At 37.3% G+C, this 26081-nt stretch overlaps 1 protein-coding gene across 2 annotated transcripts in view; it reads right to left on the reverse strand.

The window, feature by feature from the left end:
* Positions 1-26081, reverse strand: part of LOC113038402 (bifunctional heparan sulfate N-deacetylase/N-sulfotransferase 1-like) — a 99494-nt gene that overhangs the window by 51528 nt on the left and 21885 nt on the right. For both annotated transcript variants that reach the window (XM_026195773.1, XM_026195774.1), the window contains exon 2: positions 12829-12915. The gene's annotated coding sequence lies outside the window, so the exon portion shown is untranslated. The remainder of the gene's footprint in view (positions 1-12828; positions 12916-26081) is intronic.

Here is a 26081-nt window from a genome sequence, read left to right on the forward strand (position 1 = left end):
AAGATGGAGAATAACATATCAAAGTCAATGTGAAATTCTGTTTCTAACCTATTTCATTGTGAAACCGTATATTTAAGCCGCTTAAACTTGTATTGTGTTTCGAGAAAAAAAAAAAACTGTTAAGCATCGCATTTGTAGCTTGTGATGCGATAAAAGTGTCTGAAACCGTCTTTAGCCTAACTCACTTTTTTTCTTGACATCATATCGGAAAGGTGGAAATCAATTGCTTTATTTATAACATATTGCAATTTAATCTCAACATTCTCGTATTAGTACGACTTTAATCTGGAGATGTTTTTTATTTATTTGTATTTTTTTTTTTATATTGCTTGGCCCTAACCCCCTTCCATATAAAATACATTTAATGTAATTTAAAATTTATTTTATTGGTATTAAGTGTGAATAATTGATTATTATAATGGTTTCTGAAGGTAAATGACCACGTACAGTAGACTGGAGTAATGGCAAATGAGAATGTGGAAAAAATCTTTTAAAATAGAGGAAAATTATTTGAAATTAAAAAAAAAATTGTAATATATCTTGCTGAGTATATGAGACTTAGTATATGACCTGTAATATAACACGATATGATATACAATTTTTTATACCTGTGAGCAGATCTGTATTCTTTTTTAAATACACGGTAGCTACCTTTTTATGGTCAGCCCCTAAGATATCTGGTTTGACTGCCAGAGCATTGATTCTACCTGGAATAACTAAATTTGGAACAAAGACGCACGTCAATCCATATCCACCCACCTAAAACACCCTGAAACCATCCTGCTTTATTCTCTTGCTCGTCTTCCCAACTGCCAGAGTGCCGGTGCCATTTGAAGGTGAGGTGTAGCATTTGCACTGCCTTGATCATCAGTGTGTGTGTCCAAGCTCTCAGTGGGGAATTCTGGCTGGCATCTCTTCTGGAATTGGCAGCGCTATTTGTCAGACATAGGGAACGACTCTTGCAGAGATGAGCATCTTAAAATGTCAACATCATTGGAAAGGCTCACAAATAGACCTAACATTATTTTCTTAAAAAGTTATTAGTTTTTTTGCTAAAAAATCAGCAAAAGCCACGTCGCAATCGCCACAGCGTTTTAGCACAGCAGGACTTCAAGTCCAACTACAACTGGTGGTGTTGGCCCAGTGGATAAGACGCATGCCTTTGGTGTGTGAGTCCCGGGTTTGAATCTACTGTGCGACACCAATGTGTCCCTGAGCAAGAAACTTAACCCCTAGTTGCTCCAGAGGCGTGCAACCTCTGACATATATAGCAATTGTAAGTCGTTTTGGATAAAAGTGTCAGCTAAATGTAAATGTAGACATTTTCAACTAGCTTTAGTCAGAGTGATGCAGTGAGTCATCAGGGAGACTTGGCTCAAGGTTCACTGCAGGATTTCACCGAAAATTTCACTCATGTTGACAGTCAAGCATGTGGCGTGCCAATGGATAATAAGCTCTACAGTTTGAGCGAAAGGTCAGTCAACAACTTATCAAATTTTGGACATCACTGAGATCAGACACTATCATTTCTTCACTAGAGTAGATGCTGCTACTTCAATGCAGAATAAAGTGCTGAATAATGTTATTTATAAAATCACATTAGAGCAACGCATCCCTGGGGGACCGGTCTGACATTTGAGGCTAAAATCCACTAAGTGGTTCCATCGTCAGGGAGCTAAGTCGACTCCAGCTTTCAGGCTACTGTGGAGGACACGTTCTCTCAGAAAGGGGGAATCTATACACACGGGAACCGTCTCTGTCACTTTCATCGGCACAGCATGCTTAAATGGAGTCATCACCCCATGAGAAGTCAGATTGGGAATGGTCTAAATGTACCAGACCAAGTCACTTGTGATGGGGAGGAAGAGATGATGGACACTTATTGGATGCGGATCCAGCTGAGGGCCATTTCCACTCCGGTACAGAACAGGGAGGTATGGGAAGGAAGGTGGACAATAACCCTTCTCCTTTCTGGAACAAGCGATGGAGATCATGACTGCATTCTGATGCGAGCAAGAGTAATTGGGTCAATGACATATAAGAATGTCCACTGTAAACTTTTTTTTTTTTGAAAAATATAGTTTAACAAATGTGTCAGGTTCTTAGAAATGTACTCCTTGTATTTATGCTGGTTCCTTATAATGTTCGCACACTTTTCAAGTGGTTTTAAAGGTGTGACCAAGTAAAAAGATATAATCTTTACACATTAAAGAGTGAAAGATCTTGAAAGATACATATGCGTTGTCAGTTATAAAAAAATAAATAAATAAATTTATAAAACGTTAAGTGAAATGTCATGACTTTCCATGAATAAACTCACAAACAGCATGTTTCAAGTTAAAAAAATATCAGTTTTTTGGAGAATCAGGCCACATTAAATTTCACAACTTTTATGAAAATGAATACTCTACTTAAAAAAAGCTGAAGCATATGTTTTGTATTATTTTTAAAACCTGAAATTAAGGCTTTTTTGCTTCATAATGATATCTGGACCGGTTTATACTATGACTTTAAATTATGCAAAAAATATCAAAATGAAGATAAATTCACAATTTAAAAAAATAGATAAAATAAAGCTAATAAAACTTCACCAGAGGTCCCTTTATGAATCGCATTTTAATGTATTTTCCAATAAATCAACAGGTAGGACAAAAACAAGAAAATAAGAGCTTCACGTCACTGACCCAATTGTTACCATTTTCTAAAAACAGGAGGTTCATCTTTAGACAAACACCAAGAACTTTAAGCTGAGGTTTTCAGGATGAAGCACAACGAAGCAAGAAAAGTGAACCCAATTTCAAAAGGTTAGTTCGATATCCTAAAGATTATCTCTCATGACAATAATTCTCAAAGAAATTACGTTTAGAGTGAATCGATGGAGAAAAATAGAGGATTAAGTGGAAAAATCAGGGATTCTTTTCGTTTTGCGTCAGCACCGAGCTCTCTGGGTTGAAGGATGGCTCCCGGGGGCAGGGCCAGTAGGCCTCATTCCCCCCACAGCATGCAGAGAATTCCTAATAGTACAGCACATTATGAGAGCGGAACAGACTACTCAGCGAATCAGATAATTGAGTTGAACAGCAGCTGGGGAGGAAAAGAGCGAGAGAGCAGCGGTAGCATCTCTGCTGAACGTTACAGAGGGGAATACATTTCCACCCAGCATCCCAGTCGACGGCTCTTTTCGCAGTCTCCACCCTGCTTCGAGAACATTTGAGCACTTGAAGCATGCTAGCACATGTGGCCTGCTAGTGATTGCCCTGGATCGTGAAGAGAGCACACTGAGATTGTTGAGACGGCTTATAGTTCTGGGACCGCGAAAGGAACATGAGGGGCTGCCAGGAAAACCAGGGGAAGTTTAATTGTGAATGAGTGCGTATGTCTGAAAATGTTAGTAGCATTACGACTGCACCGAGCAACAAAGTGCAAGCATGTGGAGCCCATGAGAGACTGATCGATACCAGGTGCTTGTTCCATTTAAGCCACCCAAAAAAGGACATGAGCTAAAGTTAAAGCACCTCTGTGTCTGCTAAAGTGGGTCGCAGTACCACTCCTGTTGCTGTGCTGCATTCATGCCGACTCCGCAGGTCAAAGAAGGCTGTGTGGAGCTGGCAAGCAACCTGCTTCTTGTCTCCCAAGGTGCTGGGAAATGTAAGAAGGGAGTTGGTCTCCAGGCAGATTCGATCAATCTGCAGTTAGAGGGCAATGGTGCAAGACACACAGAGGGGCGTATAAGCAACACGATTGAGCGAGGAGGGGCGTGTGTACACATATATACCCACAAAAACACCAGCTGGCTGTCGGCTGTCAACTGAAGTAGGATGCAAAGAATGATGACCACTACAGGAAAGGGTCACACACAGATCTAAACACTAAGCAAAAAAAATCTTATAATAAAAATAATAACTATGATCCCACGTTGGTGAAATATTAAGCCCCATGACTCTTCATTCAAAAAACAAAAAACAAAAAAACACCCCTAATATATAATAATAATAATATTATTATTAATAACAGTAAAATTATAAAAATATGTAGTTAATAAACATTTATTAAATACACTTATTTTTAATGTTTGTCATTTATCCTATTATTAGATTTTGTGATACATTATTATTATTATTATTAATAATAATAATAATAATAATAATAAAACAATATTAATAATAATGTAAGAACTTCAAATCTAAAAGTCATAATTGTTGATTTTTTTTCAGAAAACAATTTTTTTTATTGATTTACAGTATAATAATAATAATAATAATAATAATAATAATAATAATAGTAGTAGTAAAATTTAAAATATGTATTGTAAATAACAAACATTTATTAAATATACTAATGTTTTTCATTTATCATACGGTTATTTGATTTTGTGATACCTACTTTACTATTATTACTATTATTACTATTATTATTATTATTATTATTATTATTAATAATAATAATAATAATAATAAGGTAAGTACTTAAAATCTAAAAGTCAATTGGATTTTTTTAATTGAAAACTTAAAAAGGTATTGATTTATTACAGTATAATAATAATAAAATTACAAAAATATTGTTTGTTGTTAATAAAAATGTATTTAACACACTTATTTTTAATGTTTGTATATTATCTTATGATTATTTTACCTACCTATAATAATACCATTATATATATATATATATATATATATATATATATATATATATATATATATATAATATAATACCTACATTATTATTATTAGCAGTATGTCATAATAATAATTATAATTATATTTATATTATTATTATTAAAATATAATATTAATAACGTTATGCTTACAATCTAAAAGTCATAATTATTGTAATTATAGTATAGATGAAAAATGTTGAAAAAGGTGTTGATTTAATACAGTAAAATAATAATAATAGTAACAATTATAGCTATTGTTATTATTATTATTATTAAATATAATCATCATCATCCTCCTAACACTGTAATGAATTGATAGAAAAAATCCAAAGTGAGTACACCACTCCAGTGACAGCCTTTTGAAACAATCTTATAATGGCTTCTATTCATAAATGCAGCATTATATGCACATAAATGTTTACTCTAATCCATATTCTCCTTTCAACCTGCACTTTAGAACAGGAATCTTCAACCCCTTTTCAGTAATTAAGCTTGTGTACAATAACAACAAAACAACAACACTGACAACAAAAGCATGGTGGGTTATATGGCTCTTCCGTATGGCTCAGAATGAATGTTAATGCCAGATGCCGAGTGAGGACCCATGTGTGGACGCTACTTTGTCAGAAAAATCTTTCAAGTGTGGAATTGGGATGATTTGGCAGGACAGGATGACTCTGGAGTGTGTCGTGTACGGTAATCAGAGCTGTCCGCTGTTTGAAATCTCACCTTCATTTCCTTTGACAAAGCAGCACAGGCCATATACTGAGCCCAGGCAAGGTTACATCCACAGAGAATCATTCTGGAAATGGGAACAGACACAAACCTCACCTTGACCACTGCTGAGACAATCACTAAACAGAATGAGAAATCGGGAGAGAGACAGTGCAAAAACAGGATGACTAAGAGAGTAAACCAGTACTGTTTAAGCATCACAGTGAATTTGCTCAAAAGGCCGTTTCATTAGTATTCATAGACATGATCCAGGCGCCCTTCGCAACAGTTGTAGGTTTGCATTTACATTTAAAAACACTCGCACAAAAGGTGAGGACGGCACAAGTCTAGTGCTCTTGGCACTGCCATTGTCTAGAGCAAATGATCTTGGGCGCATAATTAACAGTATATGCAAAAGTGCAAAAGATCGAGTGTTAAAGGAGTGTTAAAAGAACTCATCTTGGTTGTTTAGATGCTTATCTACTAAAATTGTTGTTGAAACCACAACTGACAGAGTGTGGCTTCTATCTATTAGTGTAGGTTCTTTGCACTATGCCCACTGTTTGTTTGCACAGACACTGTGGGTATATGCTATATATAAACACTACTATACATTAGTCTGGCATTTAAAAAAAAAAATGTATCATGTTTTTGAAATATTTTACCAAGACTGCATTAATTTGATCAAAATACAGTAATATTATACTTAGGGCTGGTAATTTAACACGTTAATTAGATTAATTATGGAGAAAAATTATGCGTTAAAATTATTAATGTGTCAAAAAAATTATTTTAGACACAATGTTGTCTATTTTGCTAAATTATGCCAACCAGAAGACGAAGACAAAACAGAACGGTTCATATCTGAGCAACCCACAGCGGCATTTAATTTCTTAATCCATGTTTTGAACGAATCTGGTGAACAATTTGGTGCGTTGAACCATTGGCCAAAGTCACGTTGGCTTTGAAGTGGCACTGCACAAACCGATCGGTGTATGACATCAAAGTACCGCGAGAGCGATTCAAAAGCACAAAGAGTCATCTGCTCTCTGAGCTCTTGCGGTTCTTTGATGTCACACACTGATAGGTCTGATGGTGATGACCCGCTTCAAGTCGAACAAGCCTAATGATTCAATGAACCTTTCATAAAGAACCAGTTACTTCACTCCTGAATGAATCAGCCATTTGAACGAGTCAAATAAATGAATAAATTACTTGATGGCTTTATCATTAAGACATTTACCACCACCTACTGGCAGTTTTAGTTCATTATTTAGATTATCATTTCATTATTATTTAGATTATCATTTCATTTCACCCTCAATACCACGACTTAGGTGCCCTTGAGCAAGGCAGCGAACCCCCAACTGCTCCCCAGGCGCTGCAGCATAAATGGCTGCCCACTGCTCTGGGTGTGTGCTCACAGTGTGTGTGTGTGTGTGTGTTCACTGCTCTGTGTGTGTGCACTTCGAATGGGTTAAATGCAGAGCACAAATTCAGAGTATGGGTCACCATATTTGCCTGAATGTCACGTCACTTTAAATAAATTTAATATTTTCATAGTAATAATAATACAAAAATAAATTAAAGTTAGTTCACCCAACCAAAAATGACAATTCTGTCATAATTTACTCAAGTTCTAAAAGAGTTGGTTACATGTAATCAATTTTATTAAACAAAATATTTATTGCTGAACCTACTTTTTTAATACTGTTTGATGGTTTACACAACAATGACTTAATTATCTTTTGTGAATAATTTAATTCAGTTTAATTCAATTAATCACATCATGTAATTAATTTGATTTAAAAAATTAAATCGCCTACCAGCCCTAATTATAATATTTAATATTACTAAAAAAAAATCTGTGATCATATTTTTAAATGTCATTTACTCCTGTGACGGCAAAGCTGAATTTTCTGCATCATTACTCAAGTCTTTAATTTGTTAAAAAAAAATACAGACCTTTTAACTTTCGAACAGTAGTGTGCATGTCTTTTCTATTTACTATGCACTAATCCATAAAAGCTATCCTTCTCTTTATGTCTTACTTTCAGCTCTATTCCAACCTGTACAATTCTGAAAATTTTTTATAATCTGTATTACAGCACGTTTTATGGTACAACCTCTTTAAAATAAATCACTTGTTTTAGTCCTCATTTGTAAGTTGCTTTGTATAAAAACGTCTGCGAAATAAAAAAAAATGCAAATGCAAATATTTTCCAATATTGCATTTTTAAAACTTGCCAAACAGGTATGTAATAGTGCACACAAAGCAGACACAAATTAATTCAGTGTTTCACCTCAAACAAGTCGAGCTCCAGCTAACGATCAAGTGTTTAGTTACAGGTCAGAAAAGACCTGAATTGATTCAAGAATAAGTCTTCATAAAGTAAAATTAGATTCAGAAAAAGGAGACCTTGCCAAGCCATTTCACATTGAGTCAAAGTCAAGCCACTACTTGGTATCTGGCACAGACCAAGGCTGCAGTTCCCAAAAGTGTTGTAAACCTAAGCAGATCATAGAAACCATTGGTGCCAGTGGTTTCTACCATCTACTTAGGCTTATGATGTTTTTGGAAAACACGGTCTAGATTCTGATGAGTGGGTCTAAACAGCAAAACTTATTAGACAGCATTTTTTCACATTCTGAAGCTGAAATCTGCTCACCTGGCCCACATCTCAGAGTTAGTATTCACTTGGTCTCTTATGTTAGATAAGATACATAAGAAATGAGAAATCCAACATGCAAATTATGGAGGAAATACACTAGTCTAATCATTGTTAAGTGAGTGTTAACAGCTTTTTATATTATTATTATTTTCGGCTCTTACCGCCATCAAAATAAAAGTCTGACGCACCACCATAATAAAACATTGAATCTTGAACACACTGGCCAAGCAGAAAAACTTATCGGCCCTATATATTGGCCTTGGCGATATATCGGTTGACCACTAACATTGTGACATATGCAGTTTAATTTCATTATGAAGTTTATGGGAAACAAAATGCTTTAAAAGGCAAAGCTGTGCTACTCAACTAGACACAGCACAGTCATTTACCGTATTTTCCACACTATAAGGTGCACCAGATTATAAGGCGCACCTTCAATGAATGGCCTATTTTAGAACTTTTTCATATATAGGGCGCACCGGATTATAAAGCGCATAGAATAGAAGATACTGCAGTCAGACGTTTGACTGGGTTTGTGTTATGCATCCACTAGATGGAGCTGTGTTAAAGGGAATGTCAACATTTTGACAGAGTGCCTTGATCCATATATAAGGCTCTCTGGATTATAAGGCGCACTGACGTTTTTTGAAGATATTAAAGGCTTTTAAGTGCGCCTTATAGTGCGGAAAATACGGTATATTTTTCAGGGTTTCTGTAGGTTTTATGATGGTAAATGTAAGACTTTATGACAAACAAAAGAGCAAAATACTGTAGTAGTACACTTTCTTGTTTGGGATTAATGTGCAGAGACAATACGTTTTAGGGGTGTAACGCTACGTGTATTCGTACCGGACCATTTCGGTACAGGGCTTTCGGTACGGTGCACGTGTGCACCGAATGACCGAATGCAATATTTTGTGTGCGGAACATAGACTTTACAATGAATTAATTTTTTTACATTAATTAAAAAAAATTTAGGCTACTAAATAAATATAAGCTATAGCCTAATGTTTTTATGTGGAATTACTTTGTTGTTCATATATTATTTTCAGACATGAGCAGACTTGCATAACATTACGCATTTAATGAACACATACAATCGCACACTTTGGCAGAATTCAATTCAAATAGTCATCAACAGCCATTAGTTCAGGTAAAATTGAGCATCAGAAATGACAAATTTGTTTTTAAGGGAGGAAAAATGTGGAGAGAAATGTGGAGAATGCCAGCGAATGAACACATACAAACAAGAATAGTCGCAGTAGTGAAGGAGGATTTTCGGTTTGATACGCAACTGACTTGAAGTTCAGGCAAATGGAAACACCATATACTACTAAGCAATCATCCTTAACTGAAGAAATGTGGCAAAACATCTCTGGAGAGAACCTCATATTATTAAATTCGAAAGTGCTTTCCATATTTGTATCATAGGCTACATTTGTGAACGCACATTTTCTGCAATGTCTCGCGTCAGGTCATGCTCCCGTGCGCGTCTTACAGACTGCATCTTAAAACCTCTGTACTTACCACGTCCACGAGTCTGCTATGGACTGCTAGATAGGCGTTACGTAAAAATCATCCTCGGAGAGTGTGTGCCGAGGCTCTGATCAGACGACTGCGCAGACAGGTGCGTGTGGTCAGTAGGCTCCAAAAGAACAACGGCACATGTGCAGGCAGTATGAAGAAGCCCATTGCTACTCGAACCTGTGCAATCCTTCAAAAAAAGAATAATAATTCTGGGCAATTGTTTCTTCACATGTTTGTTGCAGAGCGGACCATCAGCGTACGCTTTCGGAAGTATAAATGGAAGAGGTCCGTGTCCGTGCTGGCCGTGTACGCTTCCGGATTGCTCATGCGGCAAGTATAACACAGGCTTTACAATCGCAACTTCTTTGTGCTGTTTGTCCTTTCGAGCCGAATTTCACAAAATTGGTCAGCTCCTGACAGCATCAGGTGTTTTATTTATGGGGAGTAGAATTATTTATTTCAATGAATGTAATCGATTAGATATTATAATATTTAGGCTATAATATTATAAATCAGGTTGTTTATTTAATGGTGACGTAATATATAAATTATATGAGTGCGGCCCGCGAGACTTGCACTTGGACCACAGTGCGGCCCGCTGGGGAAAAAAGGTTGAGAACCACTGCCCTACACAGACACTGATCTCTAAACCTACCCGTTGTCACTGTAACCTTAACCAATGAAATCGACTGCAGCACGGGATTTCCGCTGAACTGGTTTGAGAAGAAAAAATAAAATAAAATAATAAAAATAAATAAATTTCACACACTGCGCGCTCTACACCAACATACACGGCATGCTTTAGCCCAGCCTCTCGCTAGCTAGCATCATGGCCAATGCAGACAAGCCCATAGACAGTATGGACAAGCTGGACCTTGAAGAGTTTATAGTAAAAAAAGTTTATAGTAATAAACAACCTGCAGTTTAATGTTTGCATTTCCTTACCTTACTGTACCAAAAATGAACTGAACCGTGACTTTAAAACCGAGGTACGCACTGAACCGTGATTTTTGCATACCGTTACACCCCTAATATGTTCCCACTTTAACATTAGCTGAACCAACGGCATTTCATCAAGGGGGAGAACTATATCGTTGATCGACTAATGAAAGGTGGGTATGTGTTCAGGGAACCTCTTTGAAAACTGTTCACACCTGACATAAAAAAAAAAAAGGTGTTGAAAGCACCAAAATAATTGACTAAAATTCGGATCTGAAATCTGATGTTCCATCTTCAAATAAAAAGGATACAGCATACAGCTCAAACATAATTGCAAGTACTCCACTTGCTCTATCTAGCAAAATCACACTTTCTTAATGAGAGGAAATAACATGTCTGTGCTTCAGGAAACTAAGACAAGCTCATGTTAGCCCATCACGACGCATCTAGAGCGATGCCTTTTTCACCTATAAATAATTCACTTCTGCCGATTGCTCTCAATTATTTATGAAAGTTTATAATTCATCTTCAACCTTCACTTCCATATGGTGAAAAACAAAAGAGGAGTTGATGTAAAGATCAATGATGCCCATAAACATCACATCACCATCAGGCACCAAGCACACAGCTGTATGAGACTGTATGTGCAGGTGTGTTACAACAGCATAAACATCTGAAAATGTTAAGCAGTGTCTATTTGAGGCATTTTAACCTAAATGATCAAATACAGCTCACAGCAAAGCAACACACTGGCAGAATTTCAATTTGTTAAGGAATCCAAGTGTTCATTTTTCATGCATTCCCACAGGCAGGAATGTGAACCGTGTGACGGATACAGTCGGGCTCTTCTCCAAATCCTTGGCTGATCAGAAACACTGGTAACTGCCATCAGTGAGACTTGTGTACTTTTTCGACTCTTTCTGAATATAAAAGGGAAACGCTTCATACATGATGCTTCAAACCCTATCGCAATGCAATACTTAAATACACGCTTCTATAGACATCCCATTAAATACCTACTAACAAACCATAGCCAGAATGTGGCAATTTGACATTGTTATTAATAGAATAAAGGAGCATGGCCAGGTCTGACGTAATTCCAGTGAAGACAAAGAACGGAGTGGTCCACCAAATCTGCTCACCTGGTCCACATCTCCCAGTTAGTATTCATTTTGTCTCTAGGTAATATACATAAGAAATGAGAAATCCAACATGCAAATTATGGAGGAAATACACTAGTCTAATCATTGTAAACAAAATCTGGCCAAAACGTAGTTCGTTAGGAGTAGTGTTGTCAAAAGACCCTTCTTTAAGTACCGGTGGTACCGAGTACCTGGTCAACCCGGTTCTTGACACATACAGCGCTATGATTTCCGCAAAGCAGAAAACACGGACGGAATCTCAAAATCCAGTCATGAAAATGAAACTTACATTTTAATATGGACAGTCACGGAATTTGTCAAAGTAAGCCTGAATTAAGCAAATCTCCATATGGACCAGTATCTGTAAATGTTATCTGTAAACTTTATTTTTTAAATAAATAAAATCACACAATATGTTTTAATATGCCATGTTTTAATTTTAATAGCAAATCCCCTTTATTTAACAAAAAATTAAATGTGTTTAAATTTCATTAATTAAAAGACCAATTAAATTTGGGTCAAACTTGTTTACTGTTTTTCATAGTTATATTACTTGTAGAAAAACGTTAAACAAAATTGTAAATAAGTATAAAGAATGGCATTGGTTTTATTTTTAGTGATAAAAAGTTTATTTATTTTTTAATTATCATATTTTTGCATTTTGCTTTGGTATCGAAATTGGTACAGAGAACCGTGGATTTTCACTGGTATCGGTATCGAATACTGAAATTTTGGTACCGTGACAACACTAGTTAGGAGTTTATTTTGGTAGTTCGAAGCAGCTCACGAAAGCAAAAGAACCCAGAAAAGTTTGCACCCCCCGGTAAATAGATGAAGGGTGAATGACCTGAATTCAAATGTTGTTTTGAACTCCTATGACTTTCAAAAATATCTGTCTTCACAATATCTGGTTAGAAACAAAAAAATGATAAGTGAATAATTACAGATTTGTGTCACTTTTGGGTGAGTTAAATTAAATACTGTCCCTATAAGATGCAAATTAACTATTCATGACACTATTAATGCTACTAAGTCAGAAGTCTTTAAAATGTGTTTACTCTGTGTTCTGTCCTTTGACAGGCAAGCAGCTGGTGCAAGAACATTACAAGAAACAGCAAGGCCACACAACAACGTTCCAACTGGTAAAGCAATAAACCCTGACCGGCTCCCATCCTACCTCTGGTTGACGGTGTGGACCTCCCAGAATCTCATCAAAAGTGGCTCGGGATCTGCAGGTGAGTCTTCCGAGACGCTGTAGGCATTCCTGCGAAACGAATCAGAGCACATCGATTAACAAAGCAATAACAGGAGCAAGCAGGGGAGAGTATAAGGGACACGCTGGTGGGTTTCTGACAGATTACCACCCAAGTTTTCTGCAGAAAAACAGGCCTTGCTTAGATTCATTCATTTAAAGTAGCTGGACAGATTTAAAGTATTAAATAGGGACATTTCTGTATACACATGTTTTGAAATTACAGATCGCTATATTTCCGGCACAGCAGGGGAAACACCATTTAAAAAAAAAAAAAATATTAAACAGTAGTTTACTGACTAAACATTGGCTCTGTCAATACGACTGTAACACACTTCCTGCACTGGAGTTTATGGGGCAAAAGATTTAAAGCACTTCCACTTTTGGATGCAAAATGGTTTAGAAAAATGTATACTTTAGTCAGAATTACTGCAATCTTATTATATTGTGCTCCAACTATTAAAATTTTAATACAGACTCATTGGTGCCAGGATGAGCCTTTGTGCCAAATGGAAACACTCGCCGACTTCCTAACATTTACTGATAAGCTTACAAGCCTAGGTTGTAATTTATACGCTGAAGAAAACTGGTCTTAATGGTATTAAACAACACCGGCAGAAGGGCCAGTCACTTTAAACTTCACAGTTTATGGGTTCATTTGAAGCATGTCTCATGTTCAGGACAACTTGGATTGTGAACTTTTCCCCAAGCAGCCCACTTGGTTTCCTGCTTTATTTTTCAGATATTTCTTTCATATTCTAACATCATATCATTCTGCTCTGTAGACAAGTGCTGCATGATAGCCTATGTGCGTTATTTGTTTCATTAATATTGTGATTTCGATTTGAATCACGATTTCGACACTATATTTACTTACACTTTTTACATTCAGAAATGCATTTTGTTGTTTATGAATTTTAAACTTTCAAGGAAACCAATTATTAAAACGTTGTAACTACTAAATATGTCAAATCATGTCTCTAGAACAGACAAAATCTTGTGTCTTATTTCATTACGTTAACGTGGCTTTATATCCTAAAACAAAAACCACTCACAACCTATATTAATCACATACAATAATTGTTTATGATTTTAGATGATTAGCATAATAATCTACTTCTAAGATAACAGTACCATAATCCAAATGGAAAGACAATAATACTTTTCTCACCCATAGAAAACTGCTATTAAGTAAAAACTTGACATAAAAATGATATGAGATTAAATTCGGTACACACCTTATAAATAAAATATAGGCTATTAAAAGATGAGAGTTTCACATTAAGCGGTTTCCTTCGATTGATATCCGAAATCTTGCTTTCTGTATGTTCACATTGAAATTTTATTACGATTTGAATTCATCGACAGATGTTCCACATGTAAAGCATTTAAAACTAAGATATGCGATATGTTGATATTAGATTGCGAATGGCTGTTAAACAGCCTTTTGTTGTTGTTTCATTACCATGCAGGCTTGCAGCACCGCTCAATAACTTTAAACAAACATAAAACAGAATCATGATCAGATTTTGGATCACGAGCCTGCCTAAAGAAAAATATAATACAATATTTTTGCCATATCATTAAAACACTGCATTTATTCAGTTTGTATGCATTTAGTCGTTCAGTCTCTTGCCAAACCTAGAGACAGGTACCAAAAATTTCTGACGTTCATGTTTCAAATCTGTATGACTTTCTATTTTCTGTGGAACATAGGATATTTGTTTCAGTGTGTGTGTGTGAGTGTTTCTGTCTATGCAATGGAAGTTTTATATACAAATTATCTTTTTCAGAAGAAAATTAGTCATAACTGGTTTGAAGCGCCATGAGGGTGAGTAAATGATGACAACTAGCCCTTTAAATAACCATGCCACTCCATAAGCATGGGTGAGTCACTGCTGTTCACTGCCTGGCTGAAGCTAGAGAGTGCATTAAGAGATCATTTAGAGTATCTAAATCCAGTTACTGCCCCCAAAAAGCAAGTCAGTGTGCTTCAAGATATATTATATGAATAATTCAAGCAGAATTTGTCCTGTTTTGATGCTCCGTGGCTCAGGCAACCACAGGTCAATTTATCCGGTTCCTACCGGAGCAGTCAGGGAACTCGAGGCCTGCAGAAACTCTTTAAATTGAGCTTTCATGCATGAGCTACAGTACGCATTGTAGCCCCTGACAGGAGAAAACGAGAACAAGGAACTCTCACAAATGGAGGTAACTTAACATCAATGTTAGTGCTGAGACGTGCTTTTTTATCTCGAAAAAGATACATTATCTTAGCAAGGCCACATTACAGCAGCGGGAGGGGAAAAGTGCTGAATCCGAGCAGTTGAATTGGAGTCACCAAGGGATTGGCAATGACACTGTGGCAGCTCTGGATTGCTGCCAACCAGTTCCTCTAAAATATATATATATATATATATATATATATATATATATATATATATATATATATATAGATAGAAAAAGTCATTTCTTGCAGTCTGTCATCCTGGCAAAGAGGCAAGAGAACCAACAAGCTTTTCCAGCTATGTTCCAAAAATGTTAACATAACGCCAATCTGTCCAACCAAGAGGCAAGATATCCAGCAGACGGCCACAAACGCTTGACACATGGGCGCTCAAACAAAGGGTATAGTTCTCTGCTCTAATGACCACTCTCTAATCAAGAGGCTCGCATGGAGAGGTCTTGAGTGGCAGATTACAATCAGAAGTGCAGAAAATCAGCACCGTGTGCCGTCACCGGTCCTGAGGGGTGACAGGCGAGGGCACAGACAGAAAGAATGGTTATTGCAGCTGTTCGGGGCCAAGACCTCTTATATATCCGGCTGGCAAGAGCCACTTTAAAAGTGAATCAAAACAGTGTAGGTGAGCAGAAGGAAGGAAGCCAAAAACAACAACTTCACACTTCACTGGTGCCTGTCTGAACAGCTGAGGCCGTTCTTCACTGGCTCACACAACTGCTGCAAGCTTGCTCTCTGGACAAATGCAAATCCCTGGGTTATTAAGGGTGTTCACGAGTTCCCGAGCCCTCAGAGACTGAACAAGAAACTTTTTTGTTATTTTTTTTTCTCAGCAGACAAGATTATAATGGTATAACTAATTTTACAGAATTAACTTACTGAATTTCACTGGAAAGATACATTTTTTATATAAAAGAACTGTATTTCTTTAGTCAATTTTTAAAGTATTACATGTTACATTGTATTTGGGATTTTAAGAACAAGTGGAAAATGTGCTGAATGTTTCTTTTCACCCAAATGAAATTAGCAAGCAGTTAGACTGAATTTACATTCATTTTAAACGCAGAGCCAGGCGTGAGTCGAGGCAGGTTGCGAGTGTGCATCAAGCCTCATCCATACTGCCAGATGCGCTCGTGGAGATTTGCGGTGTAGGGCCACGAGAGAATATAACCAAGCATTACAAAACAGGTGTGAGTGCGGCAAGTGTCACTCAAGGCTGAGTAGTTCTTAAAGCACTGACTCCAGTTGCAGTCCACACTTTGTGAATCTCCCCAACATTTTTGAATGGGTTTTGTTTCACAATCCTCTCCAGGGTGCAGTTATCCCTATTGCTTGTACACTTTTTTTTTTCTACCACATCTTTTCCTTCCCTTGGCCTCTCTGTTAATGTGCTTGGACACAGATCTCTGTGAACAGCCAGCCTGTTTTGCAATGACCTTTTGTGTCTTGCCCTCCTTGTGCAAGGTGTCAATGGTCGTCTTTTTGGACAACTGTCAAGTCAGCAGTCTTCTCCATGATTGTGTAGCCTACAGAACTAGACTGAGAGACCATTTAAAGGCTTTGCAGGTGTTTTGAGTTAATCACCTGATTAGAGTGCAGCACCAGGTGTCTTCAATATTGAACCTTTTCACAATATTCTAATTTTCTGAGATACTGAATTTGGGATTTTCTTTAGTTGTCAGTAATAATCATCAAAATTAAAAGAAATAAACATTTGAAGTCTACGTCTGTGGTAATGAATGATTATAATATACAAGTTCCACTTTTTGAATGGAATTAGTGAAATAAATCAGCTTTTTGATGATATTTTAATTATATGACCAGCACCTGTATATATTTTTCATACACTTATTATATGATACTGTGCACATCTTAATCATTATTATTTTTTTAAGTTTTAAATTAAGAAATTGAAATTCATTCTATTAATTCATAAATATTATTACTTTATGGTTTAACCACACAACATTTCCAGAATCATGCAGAGACCTTTTTAATGAAAATGACTGACATGAATGCAGAGAACCTTTCTATAAACTTTGCACATTCATTTTTATACTTGGAAAATGTTTCTTTATCTTGAACACTCTTATTTGTCACTGACCCATCAGTATCAAATAGCTTTGCAAGTTGAATCTCCCTATTTTCCAAATATTATTTTTTGTCATAAGATAGTTTAGACAGAACAGAGTAGAAGACATTGAGAGGAGGACAAAACCCTCCTAAAATGGCTACATGTTTCAAGTAAATTTATCAAATGCATGCCTTCAGCCCGTCATCTCTTTTCTTGTGCCTCTTGCCAAAACAGAAGTTGCATTGCTCTTTATCACAGTTCATATCCCTGAAGCCAGGATATCACTACAGAACCACATACCACAATATAGCTATTTCCCCTGCTCCCCTGCGCGCACAAATTCCAAGACGTAACAGAAAAAGCATTCACTAAACAGCTGCTCGAAACTTTTATGGTGGTTTTGTTATCTAGAGCTCTTTCTTTACAACGACAACAGTGAAGAATTACCTTCAGAAAAAGGCATTTATGCTTTTTTGCATCAGACAGAAAATCATTTAAAAACTGACAAAATGTCACAAACATTGTCCCTGGGCTACGACTTCAATATTCTATCAACAGCACAGCGAGATTTCCATTACGCTTCATTATTCTGCGACAAGAGGACCTCTGACAGCAACTCCAGGCATTGAGTTTCTATACCATTCAATGCTTTGCATTTAAAAGGTTTGCGTCTTTAAACAAGGGTTTGAGGTATGCAGCCACACCGAATTTAACATGCAGAGATTTTAGCCAATCATAAAAGACACCCTGTTTTACCTCTTATGGTCAAAACGAGATAGGAAAACTGACAAAGCTAAACTGGTGCAAGAAACTATGACATAAAAGGATAAAACAGAATAAAAAACTAAATCAAGTCAAGATAAGAAAAAAAAGCCCAAAATAGAAAAAAAAAAAAAAAAAAAATACTGAAATAAAAACCCAAAGAAAAACAAAGTAAAACAAAAAAAGATGAAAGAACAATACTATTTAAGTATTTTTGAAATTCTCTTTACAATGTGTAATATGTTACGTTCAGTTTTATTTCGCAAACTTCTGTTTTAGTACACAAGCATATAGACACCTCAGAGTGAACAGACATGGATTAAAGCCACCAAATTTCTAATTCATGAGGTATCTCTCACTCGGCAGCGTGTGGTAATAACAGTTTTACCTTTAAAGCTACCCACAGGAATGTGAACAGATGGAATTAATACGTTTAGTAAACATTATGTCTTGGGTCATTGCACAGAGCTGGCCCAATCTTTCTCGGTGCAAGATACCCATCTTGGATATCAGTGGAGAAGTAATGGTTTTCACCCCCTAAATCCGGGATGGAATGCAGCTCACAGCTGTCCGACTGGATCAGCAGCTGAAGACGCTGACGGAGCAGGAGCTGGAGCCCTGACAGCTCTGGATCTATGCGTCGCTGGCTTGGCCTTCTCCACGGTGGACCCTGGCATGACTCCAGGTCCTTTCCCAAACCCAGGTGGTGGCTTATGAGCGCACTGAGACGCAGCAACCTTTCTAAGCATTACCCTGGAACAAAGAAACTCGCCCTACGAAAAAAGTTTGCATTATGATGTAAATTATGGCCCATCTATTCCCATTTCATTCAAGACTATAACAAGTCATTCTTGCAACTTCGCCAGACCTGGTCTATGTCATCCAGCCAGATAATGTTAACAGAGTTCACAACAATAATGTTCAGTACATCACAGAAAACCAAATGTTTAAGTTGGCAAGGCATAAAAACACATGTGCATGATCAGTGAATGCAAGATGTAGCAACAATGCAACAGTGGCCCAGTGAGTCAAAAGACAGTCTGTCAGCAAACCCGTAACTCTCTCACACTGGCTCCGAGCCAATGGGACATCTGTACGCTTCACCCAGAATAAAAGTTGTCATGATTCTGCATTGCATTAATGCAAACAAACAGTTACCAGTATGGGCGACTAGAAGCACCCCTTAAAAATAAAAGGAAAAAATATATTAACAAATTATTATTATTAACAAAATTATAAACATAAGAACAAGGATAGAAAAACTTGTCAAATTGTCAAAAAAACATTTAAAACAGTTTTCGTATTCATATTTAAAATTTAACAAAATAACAAAAAAAATTAATAATACAATGGTAAAAAGATTTTGGCAAAAGGGTAAAGAAAAGCAAGATAATATATGTATTAAATATGTTTAATATTCAGAATATGAATGTATTAAATATGCTTAATAAAAAAAAGTTAACATTTTACTAGAAATACAATTTTAAAATGGATGCATTTTAAAAGCAGTTCTTATTTACATTTAAATGTTTAAAAGAAAAAATACTGACTGTATTAAAAATGTTCCTCAAATATTTCATCAATGCATTAATAATGAAATAAGCAGTTCTAATCATTTAGGCATCATAAACAATATTTCATAATTATTAAAATCCATTTAGCATCAATGTGAAATTTATCCCAAATCTTCTGAAGACTTGTTGTGACAAAAATGCCTTTGGTTCTTTTTTTCATGCTACCGCTCAAATGTAACAACTTTTTTTATGTGTATGTGTGTGTGTATGTCTATATATATTATAGACACACTAATTTTTTAAACAACTAATTTTCCCTTTCATGTACCTTAAATGAAATCAAGCGGATTTTTAATTTCAATCTGTTTAACATATCTGGGAAGTTCTTCTAATTAGATTATTGTACAAAACCAGAGCCACACTTAAAATTGCATCAATGAGATTGAATTACAAAATGCAGATGAATTGGAATTAATGAGTGATCAAAGGCAGAGAAACCAGCCAAGAAACAGACTGCTTTTATTTTTCCACCTTTGATAGGAACAGATGAGAGAACATGAAATAAGAGAAAAGAGGGGAATGTGATTGCAAAAAGATGTGAATTTTAATTTGGCGGATCTATTCCTTTAATACCTAATGTTCTAAAGCAGAAGTGGTAGATCAAGACCATCTAAACAAGCTGTAACCTTGAAGAGTTCACCATAACCGACAAGCAGGACTCTCTTTTGGGAGCCACACATAAGAATCAAGAATATGCTCTCTGTTTACCATCACCCAATAACGGCTTCGCAGTAGGAGGGTTTTGTAGGTAGGTGCACATCTCTGGAGAGGAATTCAACTGAAGAACCACCTCCAGACTGCCATGAATAAAACCTCCCCAGACTAAAAGGGGTACGTGAGTGCTTGCTTCTTCAATCTTCCGTAGATCGCCCCTCAATTTGGACTTTTTTTTTTGTCTTTTGGCATAAACTAATTTGGCTAAAGCTCTCAAGAATCGCCCATCATTGCTGGCATTCACAAACAGTAGGCACCTGTCTTGTGGGTGGTGAAAAATAAAGCCATGCATCCTAAGTGGTGTGATGATAACGGTCCGATGGATTTTAATCAATTGCTCAACAGACAGTAATGTATAGCTGCCCAGCGATGGCATGAACTTCAAACCACAGATTCTCAAAGCATATTTGAAGAGCGTGAACTTTTTAGAGGCATGCATAAATGCATACATACTAGGGGTGTAACGATACGCGTATTCGTATTGAACCGTTCGGTACGAGGCTTTCGGTTCGGTACGCGGTACGCATTATGTACCGAACGGTTCGTTGGACTAATTAATTATATTTGCAAAATAAATAAAAAATTGTGAAATATAATGATATGCGTTCAACAAGGTAGCTCAATAACCCAAACGACGTAACAGGCAACGCCCCTGACAACCCCGAAGAAAAAAAAACACCAACTTTATATAGGCTACTCAGTCAGGCGCTCGCTCACTCAGTACGCGCTGAAGGCTCGTTGCAAAATGGCCAATGCGTTTAACAGACCAGAAATATAAGATCCTCCAATAACCAACAGGTGTGGTGTTTGGGTGCACTTTACCAATCGATCGGGGCATCCGAGCAAGCACGGAAATCAAAATGGACTAGTACTGTACTGTATCGGAATTTCCTGAGCAGTACGATACAATTAACAGGCCTGCACGTTATTAGATAGAAGAACTGTTATAAATAGAACGTATGCACGGGCAGTTTTGAAAACTCCACCTACTTTGCTCTTGGCATAGTGCAGCACAAATCGCGTTGTATCTGAAGGGCAACGCTGAGCCCAGGGTCCAGCGCCGCGCGTACTGAGTGAGCGAGCGCGCTCTGTAGTGGAAAACGCAGGTTTTAAGAATATGCTTAATGTAATTGAGCCCCGTTACAATATTCCTTCACGAGCTCATTTCAGCCAGACCGTAATTCCTGCTTTGAGCCAAAAAACAAAAGCCCTATAGAGAACCAATTGAGTAAAAACACACTCAATATAAAGAGTTATAGAGTTCCATATAAAAAGTTACATCTTTGTATTTGTTCATAACTACTACAACAATAATATAAAATTTTCATTTTTTTTTTATAAGGAGCTGTTTTTGTTTTATACAGTATGTTACTAAGAAAACACCATAGAAGATGGGTAAAGAATAGCTCCATCATTGTTCAATGTAAAAAAAACATACTTTGTTAGTTTTAATAAATATATATTTTTTTAAATCAAGGAAATGTATCTGCCAATTTTTTCTTTTTGCTGTATCTAAAACGTACCGAACCGTACCGAACCGAGACACCAGTGAATCGTATCGAACCGAACCGTGAATTTTGTGAACCGTTACACCCCTAATACATACATAATTATGCAGCACACATGCCTTGCTTAACTTTGTACGAGTATAGTCTTGGGATGCATGAAATATTTAGATCATATCCATCATCAGCTGATATGATAGATTTTTTACTTTATCAGTAGGGATATGCGATCTGACGATTTTTGATCGTGGACGATAAAAATGTCTCCACGATCTGCTTTTGAAAATATTGTAGTATCGTGCTACAGCGCACATTCTATCAGCTGCAGTTCTGGCGCCTCCGTCATATACTGTACAACACCACATGCATTCACAGCAGTGTTAACTCGGCAGTAAAGTTACTTCTCGTTATTTGCATTTGCTTTTAACGGTTTAATTTGCGTGCTGGTCTAACAGTTTCTTTTCCTGACTGTCGCATAACCCAAAGCACCTGATTATTGAACGAAGTTATCTTTTGCACTAATACTGTCAGTTGAGAGAAAAACGTTTACGTGCAGGTCTTTAAAGGACATTAGGCCTGTTAAACATGCAGCTAGGGATGCACCGAAATTTCGGCCACCGAAAATTTTCGGCCGAAAATGGCCTTTTTGGTTTTCGGCCGATAGACTTTTATCACCGAAACAACACGGCCGAAATGTTGTGATGACGCAAACAGAAACCGCGACCTGCACGTGCTGCATAGCGCAGACCACGAGCTCCCCGCGACATTCACTTAACACCAGTGAGAACATTCTCTCTCTTCTTACTCCTTTATTCGCAGCACTAAAGCGTCTCCTAACAAAGAGATTAAGACGGACCACGAAGTAAAAACAAAAAAAAATACAGTCTTATAGAGTCTGTTAGCACATGTCTCACTGAGATCTTTTCGGATCCTCTGCACTTCATCGCGAATGTGCTTGATCCGCGTTATAAAGACCATTAACGTTACTTGGATGCGGAAATAAGACAGCGCGCACGAGAAATGTTCCAGGCCGCGCTGGATGCGGAGAACCCGCGTGGAGACGGAGAAGCGCCAAGCGCAGGAGACAGATCAGAGCGCAGAAAAAAAGACTGGTCTCTGCACCAGATGAGTGGCATGCACCATCGCTGTCTGATATGTTCAGTGGAATTCTGCAAGAAAGTGCCTCAAATAATAATAATACGTTGGCTATTTTGTTCTTAGGCTACTATATATATATATATATATATATATATATATATATATATATATATATATATATATATATATATATATATATATATATACACACACACACATACATAATATCAGATTGTAGCCGTATTTATGCTAGATTTCTGCTTTAATTTGATAAAAATGTTTATTTATGCCCTGGCCCTATTTAAATACACTCTCTCAAATATTTCTCAAATGTCAGGCAGATGACAAGCTCAACTGCTCAACAGCTAGATGGTTATCTGTCTGAAGTCCCCATCCGCAGAAGTGATAACAGTCTTGCCAACTGGAGAAGTAATGCACTTTCTAGTCCTACTGTTACATGCATGTATATTTATGTATTTGCCTGTTACATGCATGTATATTTATGTATTTGCCTGCCCTCTAGGGGCAGGTAAAGCGTGATTTACCATTGTTCTGATTTAGCAGATCCTCTACACGTGTGGACTATTTACATGAGCTTAAAGGAAGTCAAGTTCCCACACTTCAGGGGCGGAACTTGAGCGGCCGTCCCGAGTCGTAGCTGAGCTCTCTTCTGTGTTTATCCTTCTTATTTTTCCTGTCTAATTTCTCCCACTTGTTGTTATATTCCGTTTAATTAATAAATTCCCCTTTTGATCGAGCCTTTGTGTCATCCCTCTTTTGTGTTATAGCAGTGGCTGTAACATAATTGGGGGCTCGTCCGTCGTTTTTTCTTTTCTCAGCTGTTTCGTGTGGGAGGGAAGAAAATGTGTATGGCCGTTTTTTCGTCGTGTTTGTTCGATTTACTTTTCGGTTGTGAGTAACTACGAGCGTCCCAGGTGAGTGTTTGCCCTATTTAGTCAGTAGTCGTCGGGTAGGTTTGAACCTGCCACTTTGTTATTTTGCCTTTTTTATTTTTAGTGGTTATTCGGAGTGGAGGCACGCTTCAGTTCACCGGCAGCTGATCTTGTTAATGGGATCGGTGTGCAGGTGTTCATGATTTTAGCGTTTAAAGTGGCCTCGAGCCCCTAACGCCACTGAAGACTAGGGAATTAATTTAATGTTAAATGGGGTAAATACGTGTGTGTTGTGGGATCGCTTTTGGTTATTCACTTTGTAAATTTAAATCGGTAAGTGAAGTTTATTCTTAATTCGTATCATGCGTGATAATTTCGTGTAGCGGCCAAAATCACTTTGTTTTCCTTAGTTTTGACAGGTAAAATTTAGGATTTGTGAAAACGATTTAGTGGTTTCATTTGAGTATTTTTCTGAATTGTGTTGAAACCATTATTTTCGTTGTTTTTGGTGAATAGCCTACGTGTGTCGAAATGACTTCGGTAGTTGATGTATTTCGGGAGTCTCCTTCTGAAGAACTGCTTTTATCGTACACAAAAGAGCAGTTATTGCAAATTGCAGAGTCTTATAAAGTCGAAATCGCTCCTAGGTATAAGACTTTGAAGGAAACTTTGCGAAACGTCCTTAAAGGCCGTCTAGTGGAGTTAGGCGTTTTACAAATGCCATTAGAAAACTTTAGTGTTGTGGAGGAAGTGGCTGATCCTTCGGTAAGTGAGAATGCTATTCGATTGAGAGAGTTGGCATTTAAAGAAAAAGAATTGGAGTTAGAGAATGCCAAATTAGAGCTGCGAAAGCGTGAACTTGATCATCAGTTTGCTTTGAAACGAATGGAGTTAGAGATGAGCTCTAAGGCTGCTCACGCTGCCTCTGATGGTTTTGATGTCGGCCGAAATCGGAGGATGGTCCCTCCTTTTTGTGAGAAGGACGTTGAGAAGTATTTTTGTCATTTCGAGAGGGTTGCAGCTTCATTAAAGTGGCCTGAAAATGTTTGGTGTTTGCTTTTGCAATGCGTGATAACCGGTAAGGCGCAGGAGGTTTATGCTTCGTTGTCCATTGAAGATTCTGCTGATTATGCGATTGTTAAAGCTGCTATATTAAAAGCCTACGAGTTAGTCCCAGAAGCATATAGACAGCGATTTAGACAATACACGAAACTTTCGAATCAGACTTATGTTGAGTTTGCGCGTGAAAAGGAAATGTTGTTTGATCGTTGGTGCGCGTCTCAAAAAGCCGAGAGTAGAGAGCAGGTTAGACAGTTAATCCTTATAGAGGAATTTAAGAGTTGTGTACCTGTCGCCCTTGCTACTTATGTAAACGAACAAAAAGTAGACACGCTCTACAAGGCTGCTACTCTGGCCGATGACTTCGTTTTAACGCATAAAGTCACGTTCAAAGATGTTTAAAAACCACGAGATAAAGCTCCTGTTGATCCACCTGTTGTGTTGCCTCGCAAATCGTTTAATGTGTTGGCCGCACCTGACCATTCACAACAGTTCAGTATCGTGGTGGATGCTAGCGATGTTGGGGCGGGAGCTGTCCTCCAGCAGATGGGTGCTGATGATGTGGAACACCCAGTGTGTTACTTTTCTAAAAAGTTTAATACTGCACAGTTAAAGTATTCTACTATTGAAAAGGAGGCATTAGCATTAGTTCTTGCGATTCAACATTTTGAGGTGTATTTGTCCAGCTGTTATTCGATCCTTGTGTATTGTGATCATAATCCGCTTATCTTTTTGAACTCCATGCGCAATTTTAATCAGCGTCTTATGCGCTGGAGTTTATACTTGCAGCCATACGACCTTGACATTAAACATGTCAGAGGTCGGGACAACGTGGTCGCTGACGCCCTATCCCGGATTGGATAGGCCTGTGGGTAACGTATGTTTTTGAGAAAGGTGTCTTTCAGTAGATGCACTTTCTTGTGGTGACGGTTCACTTTTGGGGGATGAAGGTGTTACATGCATGTATATTTATGTATTTGCCTGTTACATGCATGTATATTTATGTATTTGCCTGCCCTCTAGGGGCAGGTAAAGCGTGATTTACCATTGTTCTGATTTAGCAGATCCTCTACACGTGTGGACTATTTACATGAGCTTAAAGGAAGTCAAGTTCCCACACTTCAGGGGCGGAACTTGAGCGGCCGTCCCGAGTCGTAGCTGAGCTCTCTTCTGTGTTTATCCTTCTTATTTTTCCTGTCTAATTTCTCCCACTTGTTGTTATATTCCGTTTAATTAATAAATTCCCCTTTTGATCGAGCC

This window comes from Carassius auratus, chromosome 21, assembly GCF_003368295.1.
Source record: "Carassius auratus strain Wakin chromosome 21, ASM336829v1, whole genome shotgun sequence".
NCBI classification, from domain to species: Eukaryota; Metazoa; Chordata; class Actinopteri; order Cypriniformes; family Cyprinidae; genus Carassius; species Carassius auratus.